This window comes from Lycorma delicatula, chromosome 5, assembly GCF_047948215.1.
Source record: "Lycorma delicatula isolate Av1 chromosome 5, ASM4794821v1, whole genome shotgun sequence".
Lineage (NCBI taxonomy): Eukaryota > Metazoa > Arthropoda > Insecta > Hemiptera > Fulgoridae > Lycorma > Lycorma delicatula.
The window spans coordinates 23,731,903-23,754,782 of record NC_134459.1 but is presented as its reverse complement, the minus strand read 5'-3'; the positions used below and the strand labels follow the sequence as shown (position 1 = coordinate 23,754,782).

At 30.1% G+C, this 22,880-nt stretch overlaps 1 protein-coding gene across 1 annotated transcript in view; it reads left to right on the top strand.

Moving 5' to 3' along the window:
- LOC142324752 (neural cell adhesion molecule 2-like) overlaps positions 1-22,880 on the top strand; it is a 725,167-nt gene that overhangs the window by 394,739 nt on the left and 307,548 nt on the right. The gene's annotated exons all lie outside the window — the stretch shown is intronic.

The following is a 22,880-nucleotide window of genomic DNA, read 5'->3' as shown; positions in this document are numbered from 1 at the left end:
AACTCGCGTAATTCAAAAACGATTAGCCGTAGGATGTTGAAATTTTGGATTTAGGACTGTTGTAACATTAGTTGTGCATCTCCCTGTTTGACTGCAATCGATTGAACCAAAAGTGTGCAAAAAAAGCCCAAAATCAAAAAACATTTAGAATCTGGACTTTTTCGTGACTGTAGTAATAAGCCCTCATTGAGAGTTTTTCAACGATATGTCATAAGTGGTACTTATTTTCATTGGTTCCATTGTTATGCCTAAATAACATTTTAATTAATGAAATATTTGGATTTTATAAGAGGAAGGCACATCGGTTCGAATCAGACTTCATTATTTTTTTCTTTTAAATTTAAATATATTGATTTTTTTAATAATTATTAACCTCTGATTGTAAAAGTTTTTTTAAGATAAATAATGTTCAATAATAACAATAAAAAAAATCTAAAAAAATATGAGAAGTTATTAATGAAATACAATTTTATGTACTTTTCATTTAAAAAAAAATTGTAAATGTAATTTAATAAGCGTACGTAGAAGGACGACTGTGGTATCCACATCAAATTTTTTATACAAAGATCGTTCACCCAAAAATGTAAACCACTTTTAGACCATTGTGAACGTCATTTCCCGTTAGTAAAGTACTGATTCATTTAAATGCTCTTTCCTATGTAGCACTGACGTTTATGTCTCGTAGGATCATAAAAATTATGAATTAATTTAATTTTCTTAAAAGGAAATAAACATTTAATAAATAATTCATATAACGTTTGTAAAATTTTATAATACCGAATTTTCTTTCCCCTGAAATGCTTGATTTTATTTATTACTATATTTTAATAAGAATACGTATTAATAACCTTATTTATAAAAAAATATGAAATTAAAATATATAAAAATTATTTAAAGTATAGAAAAATTAATTCTCATTAATATTGATTTTACTAACGTAAGATTTTCATTCAATTAATAGATAAGGGGAAAATAAAACTTAAGAACTAGAAATAATTTGCGCTTTCAAATGATACGAAGAAACATACTTTTAAAATTCGTATCCAACAGAGAATGAGTTATGCTAAATAGTTTTTGAAATATTTCAAATAAATAGTTATGCTAAATATTTCCATATCGCTTACGTGGTGATATCATGAAATAAAAAAACAATTAATTAATTATGAATAATAAACATAATCCTAACACTTTATTTTGATTGATTTTAATTAGTTATTATTTGAGTTTAAAAAGGTAAGGTATGATAGATAATCCACAGATTAGTAATAAATCACTAAGAATATCTTCCATTATCAATATAACAAGCATTCCATGCCAGGATGGTTAAGAAGGGTGAGAATTGAAATGGTCTTCAGTTTCCTTCATCACTGATTCGAAGATACTGTTGTACGAGGGCGGTCGAGAAAGTAACTTAGGTTTGTGCCTAGTGTAGAGTAGGGTGGGGGTAGAGCCACCATCTTGGCGTCAAAACGTTTCTTCACTCAGTACGCATCAAGCTGTCGTAGCGTGTGCCCTGTGATTTTTCTGCTTTGTTCACTGTGAATTATTGAACTGTGCGCTTCAATAGAAAATTCCGCGAGTTGTGAACGGCATTGAATGATTGGGTTTTTACTGGCAAAATACCTCAAACCAATTTAAATTCATCGGCAATTTTGTAAGTTATACGGAGATGGAATAATGAGTGAAGGTAGAGTGAGACAGTGGTGCATTCAGTTTAAAAATGGTCGCACCATTGTTCATGATGAGGACCGCAGTGGTCGGCCTAGCCTTGTGACTGATGAACTGACGATGAAAATCAATGAAAAAATTCGTGAAAATCGTCGCATTACGATTACGAAACTCTCGCTTCATTTCCCCCAAATTTCACGAAGTTTACTGCATGAAATTGTATCGAGGTAGCTTGGTTATCACAAGTTTTGTGCAAGGTGGGTGCCAAAAATCTAAGGCGGCAGATTTCTACAGAGAAGGAATTGAAAAGCGGAATTGATAAGTGCCTCAATTTAAATTGCGATTATGTAGAAAAATAGTTTAAGATCGTCCCTTTCAAATGTATATAATAATTTTTTTTTTATTTGGTTATTTTTTTATTTCAAGACGTAATATACCTTCTGTACAGCCCTCGTATATCAGCATGTCAAGCCGACCATAATACTGGAGAAGTTTAGCCCTACAAATGTCAACTGTTTTATCTGTAAATCGCAGGAACTGGTAGTATAGTTAAATAGTATTACTCTTACTCTTATAATAGTCTTATAATACTCTTGTAATACTCTTGTATTACTCTAGTAATACTCTTGTATTACTCTTATAATAACTGTAATTGGTGTTTCTTACATTTCAGGCGTTTTACAATGAAACGCCTGAAACGCGTGAAACGGTTTTCATAAAAACCGTTTCATGCAGTCTGATGATACCAAGCGAAACAATAACTCATGTAAAAAGCCAAAAAATAAACATTAGGCTTATTATCTTTGCATTGAATTGCCCAAATATATAACAAAAGTGACATAGCAACGTTGTGCACTCATCTAATTAGGAGAAAAATATAATTTGACTTAAGAAATGAAAAAATATGATGTGGACACTACATGACTTCCTTGTACGCCTATTAAATAACATACACACATTTTTTGCTGCACCTCATTTAAACTTATTTCATTTGAAAGTGAGATGCGATCCTCCAATTCTTTAATAAAGTGAATATTTACACAATTGCATTTTGGTGGACACCGCATTGCATCATATTTATTTGTGGTGCCCTTTTCAGCATTGGTTAATACATTAATTTTGTTTCACGTCGCTCAAGTACTTATATAGTGTAACGTGAAGTTGTGTAGTTGTATAGTTGAAACGTGTCGGATCCGTACCTATGGATCCATCGGTTCGAATCTGACTTCGTATACATTTTTTAACTTTTTTTTTCTATTTAAATATATTGATTTATTAATAATTATTATTCTATGTAAAAATTATTGAATTAAAATGAAAAGTACATAAAATTTTATTTCGCAAAATTTTATGCAGTTAAGCAAAGGTGAAAAATCCAATTTTTTGGATTTTGGACTTTTTTGAACACTTTTGGTCCAGTCGATTGTAATCAAAAAGGAGGTGCACAACTAGATATTACAATAGTCCTAATTCCAAAATTTTGTTCCTTCTACGGCTAATCGTTTTTGAGTTATGCGAGATACATAAATACGTACAGACATCACTCCGAAACTAGTCAGAATGGATTCAGGGATGGTCAAATTGGATTTTTCCATTGGAATCTGAAAACCAAAACTTTTCGCGATTACAATACTTTCTTTACTTCGTAGAAGGAAGTAAAAATGTAAAAAAAGTATTTTATCGCCACCATTAGAAAGTACCTTACCTACCGAAGCAGCATTAAATTATGTTAAAAATCTACTATGAGGAAAATTTTAAGTTAAGGGATCCATAAAGTACGTAAAGTGAGAAATTATTTTCCAAGTTTTATCCAAATCGGTCAATCCAGTCTGGAGATATTTTTCAGAGCACAGAGTAACATCGTTTTAGAATTTTTCAAAGTTAAAATTATGTTTTTTTGTTAGACGGGGTTATGAAATGTAAAGCTCTGAAAAACCAGGACATATAAAGTTTAACCCAAATTAGCCTATTTTTCATACTACGTTGTGCAGTTATGTAACCCGCCCGGTCGGTCTAGTGATTAAACTTGTCTTCTGCGGCTATGTCATGCCTGGCGAGCGGCTAATACTAATTGTATTTGTGTACTCACACACACACCCAGACCCGAAAGTAGCTGGAAATCTGGTTAGAGAAAACAAATTATTGTATAGTTAGTACTATAACATATTTTTAGATATCTTAGATGTTTTTAGATAGTAAAAATAAATAAAAAAAAGAATACCTTAAAACAATAAAAAAAATTTAGAGCAAAAGATATAAAAGCAAACTGAAAATAGGAACCCATATTTTTATGTGTTGTATTGATTCGTATGGCAAAATTTTATTTATTCGTTTTATTCTACCTATAATGAAATCATAGTGTTATGAAAATTTATATTCAGCGGAAATTTGTTTAAATTATTGTTACAGCGTCTAACCGACCTGAAATAACTGCTCAATTGCAATGTAAAACTTACTTCATTCAGTCGATTATTACGCTCAAATGTAAATGTAATATATTCGGTTAACACAGCTCTTAATCATTTAAAATATCTAGAAACTCTGAGCATCATTTAAAAACTATTGCAGGATTTTAAGAGACCACTGGTTGATTCTCAGGCCGGTTCCTTCATCATTATTCTTTTTATTTTTCTTGATGTGTAATAAACATTTTTGAAAATTCTTTTAAAGATCATACAATTTTGTTTCAAATTTATCAAAGTTTCTTCTATTCTGCAACTTTATTATTAGTAAATCAATAACTTATTACTAGCGTTTAAATCTATAAAATATGGTAAATAGAATATAGAATGCTTTTATAAATATACGAGATAAATTTTTAAAAAGTTTTTTTGTCTCAAATACCATTGGCTTTTAATCAAACCATTCCAAATTTTACTGTAAACGTAAATATATATATATAAATAAAAGTATTGAACTTTACATCGCTTAAATTTATGATATATTTACTAACTCATAAATTTCGTTTTCCATAAATATTGAAAACAGTTACACTCTCATAAATATTCTATTTTTTTTTTAAATTTGATTAAAATTTTTTCGTGATAAAATCTCGAATTTATCATGATACTTATTCGTAAATCTTTCGGTAAACCTTTTAAACCAGTATTTAAAAATTTAAATCATTTTCATATATATATTAGAAAAATTTTTTATATATTTTAATACATAATAAGATTTTAATATTTATATATTCAAATCTTTATTTTTTTATAAAATCTTACTACAATTTAATATTATGTAAACTGAAAAGTTTCTGTAATTACAGCAGACGTATTCAAAAAAAAATTTACTCCATAATCCAAATCTTATATATTTTAAATGATTCTTGCTCGAGAAAACCTTCTTTCTTGCTCAAGACTTTTCCTTATTATATTCTGTATAGTATTTTTAGTATAATTATTATGTATAATTCTTTGCTCAAGAAATATACAAAACATAAATTAAGTGAGAAAACTAAAAAATGGAAAACTTTGTACGAGGATACAAACCCACCACAATATAGAAGAAATTTGAGTTACGTATTGGTTGTCTTATAAATCTATTCCGAGTATTTTGTAAGCTTATTACCATCAAAATTAATTTTATTTTTAGTGAAGTTTAGATTTATTATTAATACTTAGAACAAAATATTAAAAAAGACTACAATAAACTTTAGTATTTATAATGTATAACAATTGTCATGTCATCTCAATAGGCTATACGATATTTTCAGATTATTGGACCTTTATTTATCTGGCACAGTCAGGTTCGAACGAATGGAATTTTACAGTATATTAGAGAATCATGACACATCATGAGAAGCATGATGACCATGAGAATTCTAGCAAAAATAAATCTAAATTTACAGCAGTTATATATATTAAGAGATATAACATTAGTATTAACAATTTAAAGGAGATTTAGACTGATTTGATTCAAATCACTTAATATTATTTTTCGAAGTTCCAAGATTTTTATTGGAAAAAATAAAAGAGTAGCTTCAAGTAATTAGTTAGCTAAACAAAAATTTCAGTTTTAATTTTATAATATTTAAAAAATGTGTCCGTAAAGTCTTTCCATTTATTAAAAAATGATGAAAAATTGATGAAATTTCCACACTCACTAAGGTCGGGTGACAATAAAATATTCCACCATTACTGTTGCAAATATCCCCTCGTACGGAGGTAAATTATGGTTGCGGGTGTAAAAAAAATTGCAAAATCTGCAAAACGGCTATACGGATTTTTGGGATCGCAGATGACAAATCCGATAGCCGTTTGACATAAAAAAATGACAAAAACTTGGTAGGGGAGTTTTTGTGGTTTGGAATTTGACAACATTTTGTCATTACTCATATATATATACAGATGATTTTTGGCAGATTTTTAGGATTGAAGAATTGGACAACTCCAAATTAACAGGAAGAAAACCTTGCAATGATGATGCATTATCACAGATGGATCGAACGAGCAATGTTTTATAACTCATAAAAACGTTTGTCGAAAATTGTGATAGTTAATTAAATAAATGAAATAAAAACTTCATCATGTAAAAACTTCTGTATTTCGTTACTTTGTATAATAAATTATTGATTGAAAATTTGTTTGATTTTTTATAAATATATTTAATTTATATTTATATTTATATTTAATATAAATATATATAATTTCAATATATGACGTTATCTTTAGAAATCTAAACTAAACTACTAATTAAATTTATGTAGTGATTGATAATAATTTGATTAAAATGTGAATATAAAGTATAAAGCAAGTTTTTAAAAATTTTTGTAATATCATTTTGATTTACTTTTAACAATATTATTTTTCCCATTTTTGCTCGGTATTGGATCACATATTCCACAATAAAATATTCTAATTAAAATCATTATGAAACTATAGCCCCAGCACAAATTCATGATATTATACTTTGAAATGTTAAATTAACAGTTCACAGAAAAATAAATAATAATAATAATATAATAATGTAATATGTATAATATAATATTTCCGATAATTAAAATATCGAAAATTATAAAAATAATTTTTGCGATAACCTGTATAATTCGTTTACAATTTTTGGTATTATGTTTGTTAATACGTTTGAAGTTTCGTTTTCAGAGCTGTTGAAACGTGGAATTGTTTCTATATCAGAAAATTCATGTTTTATCCATAAATTAAAGAATATCTTCTTCATCTTAACTTTAAAAATAAAAATTAAACCTATGAGGTAACGTTTAGGAATATATGAGCTGAAGAGAAATTCTTGTTTTAACTTTTCTTTAATCTAATAAACTTTTTTTACCGTTAAAGTTTTAAAAACTTTTATCTTTGTCTGAAGTAGTTTCTTTTCTAACTTAAGGTTCTTCAAATACTACCGCTGGGAGATCTGTGTGTACTCTTTCCGTTGAATGTAGCAGTGAGTGGATTTGAGAGGTCTTTATTGTTTATTAGATATTTGAAGAGTGTGAATAATTTAAATCGCTTTTGTTCATTTTGATTATTATTTTATTTGTTTTCTCTGTTCTTATATTTAGATTTCCTCAAGTATCTCTTCTCTAACTTTTATGCATTATTATTTTATTATGCAGTAAGATTTTAATAATTTTAATGTTTATTGAATGTGCAACTTGTTTAATGAGATAACTTGCGAAAGTGAATTCTAGTGAAGTGTTCTGACTGTTTGTCATGTTTGATTTTTTCTTTTTAAATCTAGTTAGGAATTAAAAAACTTTTTAAAATAGATAATCTTTTTCTTAGATATAAAAATTCAAACGTTAAAAAAATTAAAACTAACTAAAAATGGTTAAATATAACAATTTAACTAACTTAAGTAAAAAATAAATATGTCTGAGAAATAATACAGTTATTTCGCTGGAAAGACCTAACTCAGAAATAAAAGCAAATAAGATAGAACAAGCCAATTTAATAAAACATTTATGAAACAAACAAAAAAAATCGCTTTCTTTTAACGTAAAATTAGCACCGTTACACAACCATTAAACCTGAATTCTTATATGCTATAGAAGGGATGATGACAATCAAATAATGGAATTTTTTTTATTACTGTTTTATTTACAATCATTTTCCCAAATAACGAAACTGTGGTAAATCTTATAAAGCAGTAATGACGAGTATAGAGCTATCCCTTTCTCTTACTTTCCAATACAATACAATAAAAGTTTGAACGAAGAATATTACAATTAAAAGTACATGGAATATAGTATAAATAAAAGTTCTGCACAGAAAGTCCGTAACAAAGTACGAGGGATATCTCTAAATTAAAGGCCGCTGGGAAATTTCTCTCTTTAAGGTTGGAGAACCTGTCTCGTTCATGGCCACGCTAATGCACACACCTCATTGTTTTCTGTAAGTTATCGCGTTGTAGTATCTTTGATTACGTGTGAGTAATTTGGTTATAAAATGGTTAGGAAAATCAATGTTGCCGGTAACTGTGAAATACATGCGAGTCATACTTTTTTTAAATCATTAAAACGTTAACCCGGCTGAAATTTATAGGCAGTTGGTTGTTGTGTAGGGTGATAATGTAATGAATGAAAGATACGTCCGAAAATGGTGTGAAAAGTTTAGAAATAACAGAATTAATGTGCATGGTGAAGAACGTTTGGGGACCTTGATAATCACCGAGGACTTTTTGAATTGCGTCGATGATTGTATCAGAAAAGATCCATTATACATGACCATTTAGACTTCAGAAAGGTTTGTGCACGTAGGATGCCACACGTCTTAACGGAAAGTCACAAAAAAAATCCGAATGGGATGTGCTTTGGAATTTTTGATACGCTACACAGCAAATGATGATGAGTTCCTTAATTCAGTTGTTACCGACGATGAAACATGGATTTCGTATTCACATCAAAGAGAAAATGGCAGTCAAGTGAATGGCGTCATCTTCAATCACCTACCATACCAAACAAAGGTCAAGCCGCAGCCATTTGAACGCAAACTGATGGGCACAGTCTTTTGGGATCGGTTTGACAAACTGCTGATTGATTTCATGCTACGTGGAACGACTGTAAATGCAGAAGTCTACTGCGAAATTCAACGTAAGTTACGCCGCGCTATTCAAAATCGGCCACGTGGACTGACGGCGTCGTCCTGCTGCACGATAATGCACGGTCTACATGCTGCGGGTTCAACATGTGATTTACTGAGAACATTTGGATGGGAAATTTACCATCACTTACCATATAGTCCGGACTTCTGATTACAATTTGTGTAGGAAATTGAAAGAATTTTTGAATGGTAACCGATTCGCGGGTAACTATGAACTTAAAAATGCTGTTAATCAGTGGCTAAATGAACTGGCAGCAGAAGAATATGACGAGAGTATATTGAAGCTGGTGTATCGATACGATAAATGTCTTAATTCATGTGACGATTATACAGAGAAGTAGTGTAATGTATGTAGTTGAAGAGAAATAAAAAGTATTTATAAGGTTTTCAGAATAATTTTTTTTTACAAAAAAAGGAGTAAATAGTCAACACAACAATAAAACAAGGAAAAGACAATATTTACCGCGCAACAATCACAAGATCCAGTACGTGCAAACTTCTTAGTAGCCTCACATCCACACTGTTATCCAATAGGTTAACAGCCAGATGGTTTTGATGAGTGATAAATTAAAGTATATACTTTGAGCTTAGCCGGTGAATTTTTTCACGAATAGACCACATTCCTAGATAATTGTGGATCTCCTTGTTCATCGCAAACCCACTCCTATATAATCCTCAAATTTTGTTCTAGAACCTTTGTATGATGTCGATATTGATATCGACTTACCGTGCACCAAAGTTATATCCCTAGGTTCATATTGGCTCTATAAAACGCCTTTTGTTAGTACAACACGGACCTTCCTAGTAACCAGTTCAATCGTCTAAACTTGATATTTAATTGCTTTCTGTTATCACTCACGTGGTTTTTCCATGTTAGGCGGCGGTCCAAATGAAATCCTAGGTAACGTATGTTGTCCGAAAGGGAAATAAACTCCATCTAGGAAGACTCTCTTCCTTAACGTAAACGTGTATGACTTGACTTTACAATATTAACATGCACCTTCAATTTAGCTAGCCATAACTGAGAAGATCTAACTCTGATTGCAGTCTGTTCGATGCTAAAATGACGTCACCGTCAACCGCGACAATCGTCGTGTCATGAACAAAAGACCCAAGAGTGATATTTCCGTGCTATTAAGACCAGCAGTGTGGACTGAATAACAAAAGTATGAAAACGGAAAAAATAAAAAAATAAAGAAAAATCATACAGAAATTTGAAAATGTAACGGACTCTGCATACACTTAAAAAGAATGGATAGATAAAAAATTAACAAAATAATTTGTAGTTATCTTTCTAAATTAAAAACTAAAAATAACTTTTTTTCAAAAAACGGAAAAGACTTAAAGAAATAAGACATTAAATAAGAAATTTTTTACCGAAATATTTCTTGAAATAAAAAAAAAATATATTCTAGAGTTTTCATAAAAAGCAAGAAGAAATAGGGGAAGAAGATTTTCCAAAAAAACATAAAAAATAAAAACAAGGTTAATTATAAAACGTACTGACAATGAAAAAAAACAAATTGGAGAGCACTTGTTTTTTGGTGCCATCCATAGATGACATAAACGAAAACAGTAATCATAATGGTAAATTATTGGGGATGTTTGGATTTTTAGTTAAAATTTTGTATCAATTATAGCATTTACCAACGAACAATGATAAAAATTACAGCTACCATTTTAGGTAGATTTCATAAGAAAGCTACCTATTGTAATAGGTACCATGATTCGACTTCGGGAAAATTTCGACAACTTCACCTTTCACACCCCCCAGACCCCAAAGCTACCGTCAGCTCAAAAGTTTATATATACATATACATATATATTTCACTTTCTTGTGGACACGATAACTGCTGTAATTTTCAGCCAGTCACTTTCAAATTGTTCCCGAAAAAACTCGACCCAAAATCTCAGTCGAGTTCGTTAACAGCCAAAATCGGATCTTGGAGGAAATGGGGTGGCTTTTTCGAAAAAAACAAAATACTCTACCAAAAATGCTATACCATGCTAAAATGCGTTAAGCATTTTGCATAAAATATGCAAAATGCATATGCATAAAATAAAATAGCAAAATAAAATGCTAAAATGCTAAACGCATTTTAGCATGGTAAATTCGTTTAAATTCACATGGCCCTTGAAATTCGTTTAAAGTTCCTACGATTCTTTGGATAAGGGCCTAAAACTTATGTAAGTAATGTTTTTGATATCAACCATTGCCTCAGGGAGTGGAAAAAATGGGGTTTTGAAGACAAAAAATCATACTTCCCTTAATAGGCACAATATCGAATCGGTTCAAAATGGTCGTTAGTCGTCTAAACGATACCTAAAACTTTTGTCTGAAACACGTTTTGATATGACCCAACCTTACGCTAAGGGGTGTCAAATATTTTTCTGGAATTGCAAGAAGATGAGCTTGTCGGATGTTGAACATTTGAAATTTTTTTTCACATACAACCATTGCCGTACTGAGTAAATTTGAAGTTTTTCTTAACTTTAAGGTGGAAATTTTTTTACCCCGCCTTACCACCGGTGAAATATTTTTTTTCAATTTTTTTTTTAATTCAATTATATTGATTTATTAATAATTGTCAAACTCTAATTGTAAAAAAGGTTTTGCAATAAATAATAATTCAATAATAACAATGAAAGAAATATGAAAAAAAAAACAGAAGTTATTAGTGAAATAAAATTTTATGTACTTTTCATTTTAAAAAAAAAAAGTAAATAAAGTCGGATTCGAACCAATGTACCTTCCCCTTGTAAGAAGCAAATAATTCATTAATTAAAATTTTATTTGGCTATAACTCTGGAACCAATGAAAGTAAGTACCACTTATGGCATATCGTTGAAAAGCTCTCAATGAGGGCTTATTACTGCAGTTAAAAACAAACTCCAAAACCAAATGTGAGTTTTGGGCTTTCTAGAACATTTTTAGTCTACTTCGATTGCAATCAAAACGGGAGGTGTACAATTAGATGTTATAACAGTCCTAAATCCAAAATTTCAACATTCTACACTTAATCGTTTTTGAGTTAGGCGAGATATATACGCACATACTTACGTACAGACATCACGCCGAAAATAGTCAAAATGGATTCAGTGATGGTCAAATAGAAATTTCCGTTGAAATCTGATTATTTTAATTGGTCTCAAATTATTTTACTGGTCCCTGGTTATTGAATTCATTGCTGTAACAATTCGATTTTGCTTGAAGAGTAGCAGGCTTAATTGGTAAACCCACCGGGTTGGTATAATGGTTAAATCACCATCGCAAATCAGCTGATTTTGAAGTCGAGATTTTTAAGGTTAAATTCTAGCAAAAGCAAGAATAATTTTTTTACGAATTTGAATACTAGATAGTGGACACTAATGTTCTTTGGTGGTTGGGATTCAATTAACCACACATCTGTACAAGACTACACTTCATTTAAATTCATACATATCATCCTCATTCATACTCCGAAATAATACCTTACAATAATTCCGGAGGGTAAACAGAGAAAAAAGATAATAACCCTAAAGTAAAAGGTTACGTATATATATATATATATATTTGTTGTTTATATTCTAATTATTCTAATGTTGACATATTACAATAAAGAATTATTAACGAGTGTTCCGGTCTAAAGTAATAATAAATATTATTCCATTTACTATTTAAAAATTAAATTATCTAATTAAAAATTAAAGGGATAAAAAATTTCATTTAATAGAACTATAATAATATTAAAAATGCTTATCTTATAAAAACAAAATTTATAAAAAAAATACGAATAATACACTTGAAATGACACACTTATAATAAATTACAAATGAAAAACAAGTTTAAATTTAATATTATATTATAATACAATACAAATAGGACAGGGAAGATGGCTAGGATAGGCAGCTTATACTTCAATATCAACGCATCACTTTATATTTAAATGGCTTGAAAATAATGACGTGATATTTAATAATTAAAGGTCCGATGTTTACTGTAATATAAACGAAGTCATGGTTTTAAATGGACTTTTATTCAAAAATCATTAAAAGATTTTTAATAACTAAAAGTAAATTACTATTTTTATTTTTATGTAAAATATCAATTTTTCAAATCCAATGAATTATCCAATTTTAAGGGGTTGTAAATGGATAATACCCCCCAAATAACAAAATAGTTTATTTCATTACATTTTTGATAATCTGATGTTTTAGCTAGATTTCATAAGAAAGCTACCTATTGTAATGGATACCATTATTCGAATTCCTGAAATGTTTATTTTCGCGTTTCACATCCCCCAGACCCCAAAACCGCCGTCAGCTCAAAAGTTTATATATACATTTATATATATATATATATATATATATATATATATATATATATATATATATATATATATATATATATATATATATATATGTATATATATATTTCACTTTCTTGTGGACACGATAGCCGTAATTTTGCGCCAATCACATTCAAATTGTTCCCTAAAAAAAACTGGACCCAAAATCTAGGTCGAATTCGTTAACGACCAAGATCGGACCATGATGGTAAAAATGGGATAGCTTTTTCGAAAAAAACAGAATATCGCTATAACTTCGTTATTATCATTTTATTATTAATATCGAATTCGTTTAAAGTTCCTACTATTTTTTGGATAAGCGCCTAAAACTTATCTTAGTAAATTATGTTATTACCAACCATTGCCTTATGATATTACCAACCATTGTACCAGAGAGTAGAAAAAATTGAATTTTGAAGACAAAAAAATCATACTTCCCTTAATAGGCACAGTATTGAAAGTATTAAATCAGTTTAAAGCCGTTGCTAGACATTACCTCTAAACATTACCTAAAACTGTCTAAAACAAGTTTTGATATGACCAACCCTTACGGCAAGAGATAACCAAAATTTTGCCGGAATTATAAGAAGATGGGTTTGTTGTATGTTAAACATGTGAAACTTTTTTCACATGCAACCATTTTCGTATTGTGTAAGCCCTGTCTGACCGGGATTTGAACCCAGGACCTCCGGATAAAAGGCCGAAACGCTACCACTCGCGCCACGGAGGCCGGCATTTCCTATTTAGCACCGATAAAATCTACCTCCGCCTTCCGGTCTGCCGAGGATTTTTTCCTTATTTTAGGAAATTACAATATTTAATTTTTATCACAAAAAATACAAACTTTTGTTTTTAATTGTTTTCTTTTTTATTCTATTTAAAGTATTTTTCAGTTACTAATATTAGAAATTATTGTTATTATTTTTAATTCAATTGAGAAGCAAGTGAAAACAGGAATTTTCAGGCTGTGTATATTTTTTCGATCCATTTAAACAGTTTCAGACTTTCTCTACTCTTTATCAACTGATTTGAACAAATGAGATGCCATTTTATTTATAATAAAAAGCTTAACATTCTATTTAATGACACATAGTTTGATAAAATTAATATTTAAACCGCTATCAATGATTAAAAATAGATAGAAGTTACAAGGCCGGCCTTCAAGGCAAGAGTGATAGTGTCTCGGCCTTTCATCTGGAGGTCATGGGATCGAATCCCCCGGTCAGGTACGGCATTTTCACACGCTAAAAAATTGTCATTTTATCTCATCCTCTAAAGCAATACCTAACGGTGATACAATGGGCAAAAAAAGTAGAAGTTACAAATTTTCATTTTTTATATGATGTTGTTTGATATATAAACAAAACATTTTAATTAAATATCTCAATCTTTTCTTAAGATTAATTTGGTAGTGGAAAAAAATATCAAGTGGCAGACAGAGGAAAAAATGGAGTGAGTGAGAGGCAATTATGAAGTTTTTCGTTCATCTTTATTGTTTGGCTAACACTTAAGCACGATACTACGATTATGCTTTTCCACTAATTTCCTTAATTCTTCAAGTTACCTTTGGAAGAGTACTTTTTTATTATCCATGAAAATATTTTATCACACGATAAAATATTTCAAACTCTTAAAAAATAGTTTTTTTTTTAATTTAATTTTATTCGATCTAATGGAACTTTTTTTTCTACTTTAATATAACTTAATAATGTACTAATATATATTTAATTAATAAAACATTACACTTTCGATTTTTATTTAACACCTGCAGACACAACTCAGCAATTCTTGTTTGCTCTTTGTTTTGTATTGCTGAAACTAAAATTATTAAATTTTAATTATTATAATTTTAAAAATATTAAATTATTGTGTTTATGTAAACTTATTAATGCATTCTGTCTAAAAGTCAATTTCAATTTTACTAAGCTAGAACTAAAACTATCGATATTTTTTTGTATTTTGGTTATGATTTTGTATTTGATTTAAGCTTGTCTTTATTAATTTCAATTCTTTCTGCATTTATTATTATTACTTTTTTATTTATTTACTTCAAACTAGAATATATAAATATACAAAAGATTTGTGTAATATAATAGAAATTATTATTAGTTCAATTAATGAAGGAAGTGAAATCCGGCAAAAAATTATTAAAAAACAATAATTTTTTTTTTGATCCATTTAACAATTTCAAGTATATCACGACAGTTAAACAACTGATGTTTCTGAATGAAACATTTTTTTTTTAAATCAATATTTACAAAGCTATTAATGATTAAAAGGTTTAAATGGCCGCCGTTTTAGAATTTGTAAAGATAGAAATTTCAAACTCATTTATTTTTTAGATGTTGTTTATATATACCAAAATTTCATTAAAAAATTTCAGTTCTTTCTTAAAATATAAGTTGTTTTGAAAAAACACAAATAGCAGAGAGAAGCCAATAGGATAGGAGCGAATTAGGGCATTTATCCACATGACCCTTTTTATCTATTTTGATGTCCTGAATCAGTCCCTTAAATTTGTCCAACACATACCGTTACATGATAGATACTTATTATTTCACAAAAATATGTGACAAAATTTTTTGCTTTACACTGCTTATTCCAGTTTTTTTACGGCTACGATACATGTACGTATATGGTATGATGAAAAATAATCACCTATCATAGTTCCTTTTTCTAAGAATAAATTATGATTTCACAATGTAGTCAATCCCTGGGTTGCGTAGAAATCAAGGTAACATTTGTTTGGCAGAATCTATCCTCCTACATTTTATTGGGGTTTGGCATACCAGTGAACAACAGCTTATTTTCGTTACTATTCTTGAAACTTAAACCAAAGTTTTTACTCTTTTCCAAATTCAGAAGTAACCAATGACATTTATCAAGTACCCTACAACTATTACGTGAATGATATAACATTAAAATAATTAAGAAAATTGTATTCCCCATAACATTTACTTGTGTGGTATATCTATAAGAAAGAAAGCTTTGGCTTCGGTCAAAAACTTATTTATTTGATTTTTATTTTGAATTTTGGTACTTTAATATACATAATGTTTTCTATATTGACCTAATATACAGAGTGTTTAAAATGAATATCAGGGTTTTAAAGCTACGTAATATTCTCAAGTTTCACGTGCGTTGATTAATTGTACATGAGATGAAAGAACAACTTTAACAGTTTCAGTTATGCGCAAGCTCATAAACTGTTTCCTGGACCTTCCGCTTAAAAGCGCTAGTAGCAAAGATGGCGACTCCTTCCCGAACAGAAAGCGTTGTGTGTTTTGCATTTTGCAAAGTGTGAATCTATAATTACCATTCAACGTGCGTTCCGTTTGAAGTTCCGTTGTAATCCCCATCACCCCACGAGTGACAATAACATTCCTGGATCGTATAAACAATTTGAAACCACTAGCTTTATTTGTAAAGAGAAGAGTACAGGACGACCGAGTATGTCCAAAGGCAATTTTGAACGCGTAAGAGTCTTTTGTGCGTAATTCTAGGAAATCCGTTTGGAAGGCGAACCGCGAATTAGCAATTCCAGTGACATCTTTGTGGGGAGGGTTTTAGGAAACGCTTACAACTACGTCCATATCGTTTACAGCTGTTATAAGCTCTAAAGCCTACAAATTATGGTTTGCGTAGTAGCTTCGCAATGAAATGATGCACCGTGACTATGAAGACTTACTTTATCGTGTCGTATTCAGTGACAGTGACACATTAACATTTCATAATAATGGAGAAATAAACACTCTTAATGTGCGTATCTGAAGATCAGGAAACCCTCAAGAAATATTGCGTGTGAACGAAACTCCCCAAAACTGTGAATATTTTTTGTGCCGCATCCATACGACAAATTTAAAAGGATTTGGAAAACCAATATTTTGACGTAAAAACCTTCGATCCTTACAACCGTAACCAATGTGGCGTTTATTACCTTTTTTAAATTTTTTTTCAAAAGTCTACAACTCTTAAATAACTGTTCAAATGTAAAAAAAAAAAAATTTAATTAAATTTTCCTACTACTCATCTAAAAAGATAATATATTTTTTTGTATAAAACCAAAAAAAGTAGTTCCGTAGCTTCCAGAACTACTGTATGGTATTATTTCAGAGAATGATGTGTATGAATGTAAATGAAATATATTCTTGTACAGTCTCAGCGGGATTAATATTAACTATTACAAAAATAAAAAAAATTAGCGGTACCTTTTTATTTAAGACTAATTAGTGCGGCATATTGCCTTAATACAGATTAGAAAATATGTTTATTGTAATAATGAACAAAAAATATAACGTAAAAAAGGATAATTGAGTTTATAATGCTTGTACTTGACATATGTTTGTGGAATACTAAGAGTGAAGAAAAATTATAATTTAATACATCAAGTTAAAAGAAAAGACTACAAAATAAATAAATAAAAAAGGATAAAAATAAAAGGAAATTTTAATAAGTCCCTTTGTTAAGCGCAAATTAAGTTTAATAGGGATGTACCATAAAGAAATATTTAAGGATTTATCACCTGGACTTAAAAAATAAGTACCATGATGGCGTATTATAATAAGTGATAATAAAATAAAAATTAAACGTGGAACTTTATATTTAGCTTAAGCACAAAGTATGAATAATTAACTTGTTGTAATACCTCTGACTATAAGAAAGAAGTAATTACTAGCTGCTGCTTAATACTTAGTACTTAAATACGTTTTTTAATTATTAAAATTTAATAATTAGGTTTACATGGATGCGTAATATGCTGTCATAAACTGATTTATTTTTTCGTTATATGCTGAAATCATTTTTAAAATTAAACAGGTTCAATAATTTTTTTAGATAAATTTGTCCCTTAATATAATAGTATAAGAGTAATTTTCTATTAAGTAGAGTGACACAAACTTATATACCTTCTCTGCCTTTTTAAATTAAGTAACCCCTTCATTGTGTCGTTTGTTTTTTTTTAATATTTTTTTTTAATAAAACAATTAAATTTTTTTTTCAAAATGTCTATACTATTATATAAAGAGGAAGAAGATTTTTTTGTTTATTCGGAATAAATAAAAAAACTACTCGATCAATCGCAACCAAATTTTTACTCATATTTCTTGGCATAACTGAGAAGGTTTCGAATCAATCGAATGGATAATATTATAAAAATAATAATAATTAAATTTACGTTAAAAAAAATTAAAATAAAATTTAATAAATTTCTGTTTAATAAATTTCTAAGAATAATGGGTTTCCCGTGGGTACGCGTGTGAGGCTAGAGTGGTAGAGGTGAGGTATGCGAGCACCTCGTGGGAGGCTAGACCAATCTTCACCATCAAGTGGTAACAAACGGAGTGCACCTGGAACGCTGTTTTAGGAGTCGCAATGGGGTACTCTTATAATATCTCAGCAAGCAATCGTTCGATTTTCACAATTAAAACGTGGTATTTGTTCTTAGGCTAACTGTTGCATGCATCAGATCACGGTTATTCGAAAATGTATAAAATTTGTCTGTTTGTTATCTCATCACGCAAGAAGCGACCACCCGATTACTTTCAAATTAGCAGGATACATTCGTGCTATCGCAGGGAAGGTTTTCAGCCATTGACCGAGGCCGTAGCTCCCTTGAAGATTAAGATATTAAGAATACTAAATTTTTCTTCGTTTCCAAGGAGGGTGAAGATGTGAATTAAAGATATCCATTAAAGAAAAAATAGATAAATCCCTTTACTTCATTATTAGATTTCTGCCACCATGTCAAAGAAATTACTTTTAAATCTCTCGTCGCTGAAGGTGTGTGTACTTTAGTTACCATAGTTATTAACTATTATTCTACCTTTTATAATTTAGTTTCTTGTTCAGATTTCTATAAAGCCTGGATTTTTTAATTATTATTATCAGTATTATTCTCACAACAATGAGGATAACGTACATTGGGTAATCCTCTTACCAGCGGCAGGCCCCGAGAAGCCCCTGAGTTGGCTCCGGGATTATCTGAGCTCCCACGGTCGAGATTCTAGCTTGACGGACCGGCTACTTAAATACAAAATTGTGTAGCCATTACCTCTCTGGACAAGAATAATCATGCAGTTTACTTACCTAATTTAAAATGATAAAAACAACTTAATAATTTTATTAAGGTTTTATTCATTTATCTATTGAAATAAATAAAATATCGGTATTATTCTCACAACCATGAGAATAACGTACAGTAAGGGGGACCAGGGGCTTCTAGGTAGATGGGAATGGTGACCGAAGCAAGTTCTGCGGGTGTCCAGGGGCCGGTATGATAGAATTATCATACCAAGTTTCATTTTTGTGCTAATATAAGTAAATGGAAAAGTTATATTAATTAGATTATGAAATTTAATTATATTACAATTAAAATAAACCAAGTTTACGAAAAGTTATAATACATATATATATATATATATATATATATATATGAAGGGAGAGTGAATAAGAGAGAAAAGAGGGCATGCTGTGAGTGTAAGCTCAATTTCATATATATACATCGGAAATGTGTTAAAGTGTGAGAGTGCAAAATGTACACACACTCGGGATTGATTGTGGTCGTACAACTAACATTGTCTCTATTGTAATAGTTGGTCTTATAATGCTACATTATAGCAGATGTAGTATAACATAAACTAGAACCCGCTCCATATTGTGTGGTCTTTGTAACCATTATTTATTGCCAATTTGTCTTGTTTAATGATTATTTGCAATTACGGTACGATGATTCTATTTAATTTATTAATACCTTGTTTATTAAGTTTGTTAAAACGCTTTCACTGGTTTACAATTAATACATTCATTACCAGGTTGTGGTAAATAGACTGAATATTGACCGCTTATTATATCGCTGCGTAAAGGCAAGATTTATTTAATAATTTTCAACCTTACTATTTCATTAAAACTCCTGTATTTACATCGTATATAAACACTGAAGTGGTTCATATATAGGTCAGTATACATACAAAGAGTAGTAAATAATGGAGTATATATATATATATATATATATATATACATAAAATAGATTTAATTAAACTAAATGTAATATCTGAGATCATTATTAATTATTCAGTGTAAGTTACGTGTAATTTAGTTAAAAAATAAATAAATTTATTTAAATTTTTTTTTTTTACTGATAATTAAATGAACTGAGTAGTTTAAGAGTAGTTTAAGTAGATTAAGTGATTAATTTTTCAGATAAGATTGCATATTCACAAAAGTATAAACTCATACATAAATTAAATACATATATAATATTATAGTTTATTATAGTTTAGAGGGAAATGTATGTAAGTAATACAAAATTATAAAGGCTGAAGGATGGTGTAAGATAGGATGTGTAAGAGTGCAGGTTAGCACCAGAAAAGGAAGTTTTTATAAGGTTGGCCTTTCTTTCTTTTCCTGTTTAGCCTCCGGGAATTACCGTTCAGGTATTACTTCAGAGTATGATATGTATGAATGTAAATGAAGTGTAGTCTTGTACAGCCTCAGTTCATTCCTGAGATGTTTGGTTAATTGAAACCCAACCACCAAAGAACACTGGTATCCACGATCTATTATTCAAATCCGTATAAAAGTAAACTGCCTTTACTAGGTCTTGAATGCTGGAACTCTCGACTTCCAAATCAGCTGACTTCATCAGCTGATTTGGGAAGACGCATTTACCACTAGACCAACTCGGTGGGTTCATATTGGCTAGCCTAAACGATTTAATACTTATTTGTATACAAAATAAGAAATACAATGAAGTACAATGAATAAAGAAAAAGTAATATTTAGTAACCAATTTTTTAAACAAGTTGTTCTTTTGAATATATATATCGACGCAGTTTTCAGTCTCAAAAACTATACTTGTTTAATAAAGTTATACACACACACACACACACACACACACACACACACACAACACACGCGCGCGCGTACTCGTTCAACATAACGAAAGTTCTTCAAATTTGTTGATTTTTATATTAATAAGAGAGCCCAAAAATAAATTGGAATAAACATATGTGGACGTAATGGGGTTTTTCATAATTATGTACAATGTATGGGAAAAAAATGTAGATACTGTATTAATTTTTAGTACAAAGGAGAGAAAATCACCGCCTGCAACTGATATATAACAGCACGGTTGAACTTTTATACATAGAAAATGATAAAAAAATATTAATTTCTTTAATATTTCTTAAGTTTATAAAGAAATTAATTTAATAACTGACAGACTTGGTACTTTATTAATATAAAAAGAAAATTAGATATTAGGAAAATTTTAATGGATAAGTTGTTCTCAATTTCGCAGAAATCTTTTCAATTTAGTTTAATATACAGATATGAATAACAAAGAAAAGATTAATTGTTATTAATGCATAAGCCCTGTAATAACTTAACGCCACTATACAGTTCTGACCGTACTGTTACGAAGTGAATCTTTCAAATGTTTTTATCTTTTTCACTCAATTTCAGAAAACTCTTCAGTCCATTATTTTTTAAGGATTAAAATTTTTAAACTACTATTTGCTGAAATAATGTTTGAAAAATGTGTCTCGGATTGGAAAATTTCTTTAACAATATTCTTTTAACAGTACTCTACCCAAATTTTCGTTATTTTATCCTTACAATAGATAGTTTAAAAAGTAGTGAACCAGTGAACGCAAGTTAGCGTTTGCGTCCTAAATTTCAAGGTATACTACTCACAGTAGGTCAGACCGAACGTCGTTTGACAGCTGGCAATTGAAACTAATATATGTGCCAAAATTTTGGAATTTTAATACTCAGACGTAAGGTATAGTGCCATGAAGATGAGTGACTTTCTGAAAAAATTAGTCTACATTTTAACATTTCATTTCAATAAAGGCGCAAATGCTGCGCAGGCCCGTGAAAAGATATTTGCAATTTATGGGCAAGATACGTTATCAAAATGAACAGCCGAAAGGTGGTTCAGTCGTTTTCGTTCTGGAAATTTAGATGTCCAAGATGCTCCTCGCAGTGGGCGACCAACTACAGAAAAAGTGAATGATATTCTGGCAAACGTCGAGGAATACCGGCATGCAAGCAGTCATGACATCACCAACGACCTAAAATCCATCACTAAACAGTGTTAAATCATATGGAGAAAGGTAGCTCAAAAAGAAGCTTAGACGTTTGGGTACCACATGATTTGACTCAGAAAAATTTACTCGATCAATTTCTATCTGCGAACATTTACTGAAACGTAACGAAATCAAGCCATTTCTGAAGCGGTTGATCACGAGTGATGAAAAGTGAATAATCTATGACAATAATGTGTGAAAAAGGCCATGATCAAAGTAGTGAGGAGAGAGGCTTCACAGTCTGAGGCAAAGCTCACAATGGCGCCCAGGAAGAAGGTTATGCTGTGCGTTTGGTGGGATTGGAAAAGCATCGTGCATCACGAGCTTCTGCCACCAGGGAGAACGATAGACTCAGACTTGTACTGCCAATAGTTAGCACGATTGCACCTAGCAATTCAAAAGAAACTGCCTGAACTGTTCAACAAAAAGGGTGTCACATACTACAGTGATAATGCCAAACCATCTTTAACGTCCTGTCATAAATTGAGAGAACTTTACTGGGAGGTTTTAATGCATACATCGCGTAGCTGGATTTGGCACCGTCAAATTATCATTTGCTTCGGTCTCTGCAAAATTTTTTGAATGGTTATAAAAGAGGCCGCTGAAAACCACCGTTTTTCACCAGAAACCACAGATGTTCTATAGCGAAGAGATTACGATTTTACCGGAAAAATGGCAGAAGGTCATCGAAAAAATGGTGAACATGTGGTCTCATAATGTTATTTTCCAGTAATATTAGA